Raw genomic sequence first — 6,135 nt, forward strand, 5'->3', positions numbered from 1 at the left:
GAAAACCCATATAAGGCCATTTGAAAGTAGGGTGAAAACTTTAAAAGCTTTTTTCTCTCCAAACTGATTGCGGTATCTTTGTTGTAAGTAATTGAATCAAAACCCTAAAGTTTCATTTTTTTTCTCATTGATTTCAACTATTTTTTATTTTAATTTGGGATTAAAATACGTCATAGGTTCTTGTACTTTTCAGATTTCAAAATTTATATCTAACATTATTAATATTATTTTGTTAAAACAACGTGATTGTTTTAGTTATATTGCTATTAATTGAATTTTTTTTTATTTCGAAATGTCATACCAATAAATTTAATAAAAAAATTTAACTAAGCTTAACCTAAATTTTAAAACCTAAAAAATAGAAGGGCTAAATTTACTCGACCAATATGGGCCTAAGTCCAAAAATGAAAACCCTAACTTTTCCTATAAGGAGCAATTTGCTTTCACCTTTGCTTTTCTGTAAATTGCAAGTAGATCTAATCACGGATAGAGCCATTCGACCAGACTTGAAGGTCTATACAAAAAATGAGTTTGAATAAAAAAACGAGACTCATTTTTTAGAATAGGCCGAGCTTTAGGTTGCAATTTTTTTTACTTCGGTCCAACCCTATTTTTTAATACTAAATAATTTTTTATTATTTTTAGTTTTTATACTAATTTACTAACTTGAGCCCGTCCTCCCCTCCGCTTAGCCCTTATTCCCATCTCCCATATACCTAACAAATCCCTAACTACTTGCCGCTCACCACCTCTACTCCACTTGTCTGTTGCTTCCTCTGTCGCCGAAGCTCTTCCACCACACACCCTCTTGGTCATCATCATCTTCTTGGATTCATTTGTGTTCGGTTCTATTCATTGTTAACTCTTTTCTTTGCCAGTTTCTTGTTCTTCCTCTGATTAGTGAGTCCTCGTCCTCTTTCTTCTCCATTTTCCCCTCATTTAGATTCTTTTTACTCCCCTTCAAACTTTTTGTCTTTTAGCTAATTAGGGTTTTTGCTTCTTGTTTGTTAGTATTTCTAGTCATTATTGCTCCATTGTTTGGTTGTTTATTTCAAATTTCAATACTTTATTTTCTTTACTTATTTTGTTGAACCTGTGTTAATGTGACTTCGCAACCTTGTTTTTTTAACATATTTTTATCGTTGACTAAGGCTGCCTTTAGACTGCTTCAACCTGCTAAGATTTTATTCATGATTATGAATTTATAATATTGAAATATTTGAATATGAACACTCATAATCAGACACTGATTGACTTTCAAAAAGAAACAGAAATACTCTATTTTTAAATAGATGAGAAAGTAGATTATGGTTCTCCCTTTTTCAATCAACAACTTGAAGTTATCGCTTTTAGAATTGGAAAATTAGAGGTCCATTCCTCAATTTTCTTCAACCCGAATCCTGACTTTCAACTGCTAAACTTTTTTGACAGTTTAAAAATTGGAAATTTCTGCGAAATCATTATACTGATCCTTCAAAAGAGACATATACTGGAGTTGGTGCCAAATCTCATATTTATCAAATTACTTAATTTGGCTGGCTAACCTCCAAAGTAAAATAGAATCGAAGGAAATCTTATCTTCACTACACCAAAACAGGCTTTTAGCGGCGCTTTTTTTCCGGCGCTTTTAGAAGCACCACAAAAAACGCCGCTAATGGCAGTGTCGCTAACTTTAGCGGCGTTTTTAGAAATAAATGCCGCTAAAGACCAAGACCTTTAGCGGTCTTTAGCGGCGCTTTTCCCGCAAACGCCACTAAAGACCAAGACCTTTAGCGGCGCTTTTCCCACAAACGCCGCTAAAAGCCAAGACCTTTAGCGGCGCCTTCCCCACAAACGCCGCTAAAGACCAAGATCTTTAGCGGCGCTTTCACCACAAATGCCGCTAAAGATCATGACCTTTAGCGGCGCTTCTACCACAAACCCTACTATAGATAAAACCTTTAGCGGCGCTCCTCGCAAAAACGCCGCTAAAAATATAACCTTTAAAAAAATTATTTTAATCAAATTATATTTATTTTTATGATAAATATTATATTCTATTTTATTTTCTAAATTTGAACTTTAAATATACTTTTAAGGATAAATAAAAAAATATTATTTAAATTAAATTTTCTATGAAATTTTAACTTTAAAACTAAATATAAAAATTAATGAATTTAGTTTTAGAATTTAAAATAATAAATTAATAACACAATTAAAATCCAAAAGTTAGAACTCAAGTTGTCATAAATATTAAAGTAAAAATAAAAATTTAGGATCAAAGCTAAGATAAATAATACATATGAGAAACTTGTATGACTTCTTCCATCTGTATTGTGCGTTTTGGAACAACTTCCTAATTACATTTCAAAATGGCAATGAGTAGGCATGAGTCAGTACAACTTTAAACAACCTTAAATAGTTTTATGTATTACGCAATCTACACAAGTGAGGAAAATTGCACTAGTTTAAAAAAGTAGACCAAAATGCATAATATGAGGATGAACTTGCTTGGAAGTTTTCTCATCTGCATGTTTTCATGTCTTCTCTCATTGAAATAGTTAAACTTTTTCTATCCTTATCCCGTATGGCACCGACAATCTAGAGATCCTGTCTATCATCCACAAGGTTGTTGGCATTTTGTGAAGACGAGTCTTGGGTTTTCACTATCCCAGAAATACATCCTAAATCCTCCTGACGACAAAGGTGATCAATTTTGACAAGTCCAGGCAACAGTTATAAAATTATAATACAAAGGAAAATGAAGATTTCAACATTAAAATCATACTACATATATATATTAAAAAAATATCATCAAAACCGAGCTACCATGCTCAGTGTACCTGACTGTGCAATCCACTATCAGTGACATTTATCAACTGCAGAACACAAGCTGAGAGTTCTGCATCAATTACTTCTTGTGACTCCATGCTGCATGGAAGAAATGTAAAAAATATATTGATGACTGTAAAAAGAATGCAAGTCGAGTAAAACCAAAGAAGTTTCAAACAACTAAAAGTACCCTCGCCAAAGTTTGAACCCTATGCCTAATTTCATATTTAACAATCAAGAAACAAAAAACTCAATATATATAATAATACACACATACACACAACATATAAATTGCACTAACAATGTTCCAGGGGTAAGTTTAGTTATATGGAATTTATCAGTAACCATTAGGAAAGAAGATACTGTAAATGATGTATCTTAACCAATGTAACAACTGTAACTACCTGAAATAGCTTTGAATCAGAAGCTAGGCTATTCAATAAGCCACTGACAAACGCATCGCCAGCACCTGTCGTGTCTACAGGTTTATCTTTAATGCCAGGAACCCTGCCCTTAAATGCCTGCAGAGGATATATAGGTTGATATCACTTATTTAATCAGTGCATCATTAGAACTCGGATAATCTTTAGTTGAGGGCATTGGCTCCATAGAGGATTTTATAGGTCCACAAAAAGTCCACTTGGATTGTGAGAATTATTAGTGAAATTCATAACATCCAATCTTTTTTCAAAGAAAATCAAAGAAGAGATAATCATACCTTGGTGTAATATCTACAACCCTCTGATCCCTCGGTTACAACCAAAAGCTTAAGATTAGGATGAAAAAGCTTCTTCATCACCACGTTATCATCATAAGGGTCATCACCTCCGGTTAAGAATGTAATTTCATCCTCGCTTACCTGCATTTTCTTAGGTTAGCAGCAAATGAATGCAGTAGCAAGACATTTCATAAATGAGTCTCATGATAAAAAGAAACCATACCTTAATAATGTCCTATTGATCCCATATACTCATTATGCCTTTTCGAGCAGCCTCTGGCGATGGCCATAATGGCAATCTTAAATTTGGATCATAAGAGAGCATGCTTCCAGACTTCTTGGCAATGCTCATTGCTGCCAAGTGAACTGACTTGCATGGTTCCTCGATCAAACTAATATAACCATAGTGAAAGATGTTTGCCTACACAGTCAATATTATTTGGAGGTCAGAAATTTCCAAATCCTACTAAAACCAATTCCTTTCACATCGACTATTTGAAACAAAAAAGAATAAGCCATGATAAACTTCTTCGCCAAAAATAAAAACATGAAAAAAACTTCTTACAGATCCAGTAGAAAAAGGGAAATGAGAACATTAAAAATCCCTAACTGAGATTTTATAAGAATTTAGATTATGATAAATATATATTAAAAGTAAGCATAACCATGATATACTTTGAAGAAAACTTTTTCATCATAAACAGTCATGAAAGTATAATGCTTAAGAAATTTATGATGCAAAACTTTTTACGGCCCCCAAGCAAAACAAGCACTAGATGCCTCAATTTCCTACTGTTGCAAATTATAACTAGAATGTCTAATACTTCAAGAAGATGATTAGTTGAATTGATATATAACTGTAAACTAAACTAAAAGATTAGGGAGTTACCATGAGTAACATGATCTTTGGTTTGGCTAGATAGTAGTGATGATACCAAGACAGCAAATCTTCTTTCCTAACACACGGTAAGAGTTAAAAGATATACTAGTTATATGTTTTCAAGCATAAATAATTAAACATCCATTAAATAGAAAGGAATCAGTAAATAAGAATCTAAAACAAATGTCTTTAGGATGCAAAGAATCTTCAACAACATTGCTTCAAGAATCAAGAATGACGAAATCATAGTTTTGGAAGCCAGAGCCCAATAATGGAGCTTGAAGCAAGGGTCGAGGCTAATAAGGCAAAATCAATCTCCATCCACCCATCATATTCGTTGTCAATAATCAAATATATAGTACACTAGCTGGTGCTGCAAAGTGGGAATATTGAGCTCAAAATATATAGGATGCCAATGCAAGCAAGCCAACCAGATAACTATAGGATCAAAAATGAAATTCAATGATTCAATTTTAAGTAAAAGGATTAAGGTAAATTTCAATGATTCAATAAATTAAATTGAACTCCATTTGTATAAACTACATCAGCTGCTATTTCAGATTTATTAACGATAACTTTCCTAAATCCCATACTTGAAACTTGATGTTGTTGTATTGTATGGTTCATCAAAAATAATATTACCAAGCTGCAAATTCAGTAACATATAGAAACCTATAAGGCATCATGACTTACCTGTATATATGTAACTGTCTGCAGCAAATTGCCTTCATTGATGCTGCTAAAGGCTTCCAATAGCTGCTTAAGAATCGGGGCTGCTTCTGTAAGTTTCACTACAATTTCCTGAGAGTAAAGATTTTTTAGTCATACATTTATTCAAAGCTGAAACCTAAAAGCAAAAGGCTCTAACCCTGTAAATATCTATATATAGAGAACACTGCTACACATAACATCTAAAACGATTATACTGTAGCAATATATTTATTTATTTATTCTTGCGCGAGAGAAGGAAAAGACTTAAAAAGCTTAAAGCTTGAGGACCTTTGACGGGAACCGCGCGACTCAAAATAAGTTTTCCTGTTTACTGCCTGCCTGCCTACGACCACCGTGAAGCGCGGGAGTTAATCCCAATAAATCAACCCAACATAAATGGTTCCATAATACTAAAAATTTTGTAGCTGAATTACATGCCAAAAATACCCGCCTTCACAAGCCATGAGGGCAACTTAGCTGCTTGTGCTTTCCCGACTCTTCTTCTTCCTTGATGCAAAGCTGCTCGGTCCGATTTCTATTTGGGGGATTTCAGTTGAAGAAAAACAAACTTTTATTTGGGGGATTTAGGGTGAACGATAGAGATGAGAAGAAGAGGGAGTAATGAGTGGGTAACCAAAAATCATTTTTTGGGAGTGAGCGGGATTTTGATTACCTTTTATTTGCTTCCATATTTGCGAGGTTTTAAGAAAAAACGCCACTAAGAAATTTATCAAAACGACTCCGTATTGAAAAATTACAATGCATGTTTACGGCGTTTTTTATCAAAACGCTGGTAATGTCTACCTTTTGCAGCGTTTTTTCTCAAAACGCCACTAAAAAATTTAAATTCGCCTATTAAAAAGTTGGGAAATTTTAATACTTACTAATGGCATTTTTTGTTGAAAACGCCGCTAAAGTTCGCATATTTTTATATTCAATTATTGTATCTTTCATAAAAATTTTACATAAAGAATTATTAAAATTTTAAGTAATATTTAAAAGAATTAGATAATAT

General features: G+C 33.2%; 1 long non-coding RNA gene across 3 annotated transcripts; it reads right to left on the minus strand.

The window, feature by feature from the left end:
• Positions 1–2,282: 2,282 nt before the first annotated feature.
• LOC107908325 (uncharacterized) lies at positions 2,283–5,771 on the minus strand. Of its 3 annotated transcripts, none has more exons than XR_005910400.1 (8): positions 5,555–5,771; positions 5,103–5,210; positions 4,419–4,485; positions 3,753–3,950; positions 3,530–3,670; positions 3,216–3,332; positions 2,823–2,910; positions 2,283–2,673 (listed from the first exon to the last, which is right to left on the minus strand). It is a non-coding gene; the product is annotated as an uncharacterized lncRNA (long non-coding RNA). The 3 variants fall into 3 exon arrangements; XR_005910401.1 differs by having other exon boundaries at positions 4,419–4,480; positions 5,409–5,771; XR_005910399.1 differs by having other exon boundaries at positions 5,409–5,771.
• Positions 5,772–6,135: the final 364 nt, after the last annotated feature.

The sequence above is a fragment of the Gossypium hirsutum genome, chromosome D02 (genome assembly GCF_007990345.1).
Source record: "Gossypium hirsutum isolate 1008001.06 chromosome D02, Gossypium_hirsutum_v2.1, whole genome shotgun sequence".
Taxonomy (NCBI): Eukaryota; Viridiplantae; Streptophyta; class Magnoliopsida; order Malvales; family Malvaceae; genus Gossypium; species Gossypium hirsutum.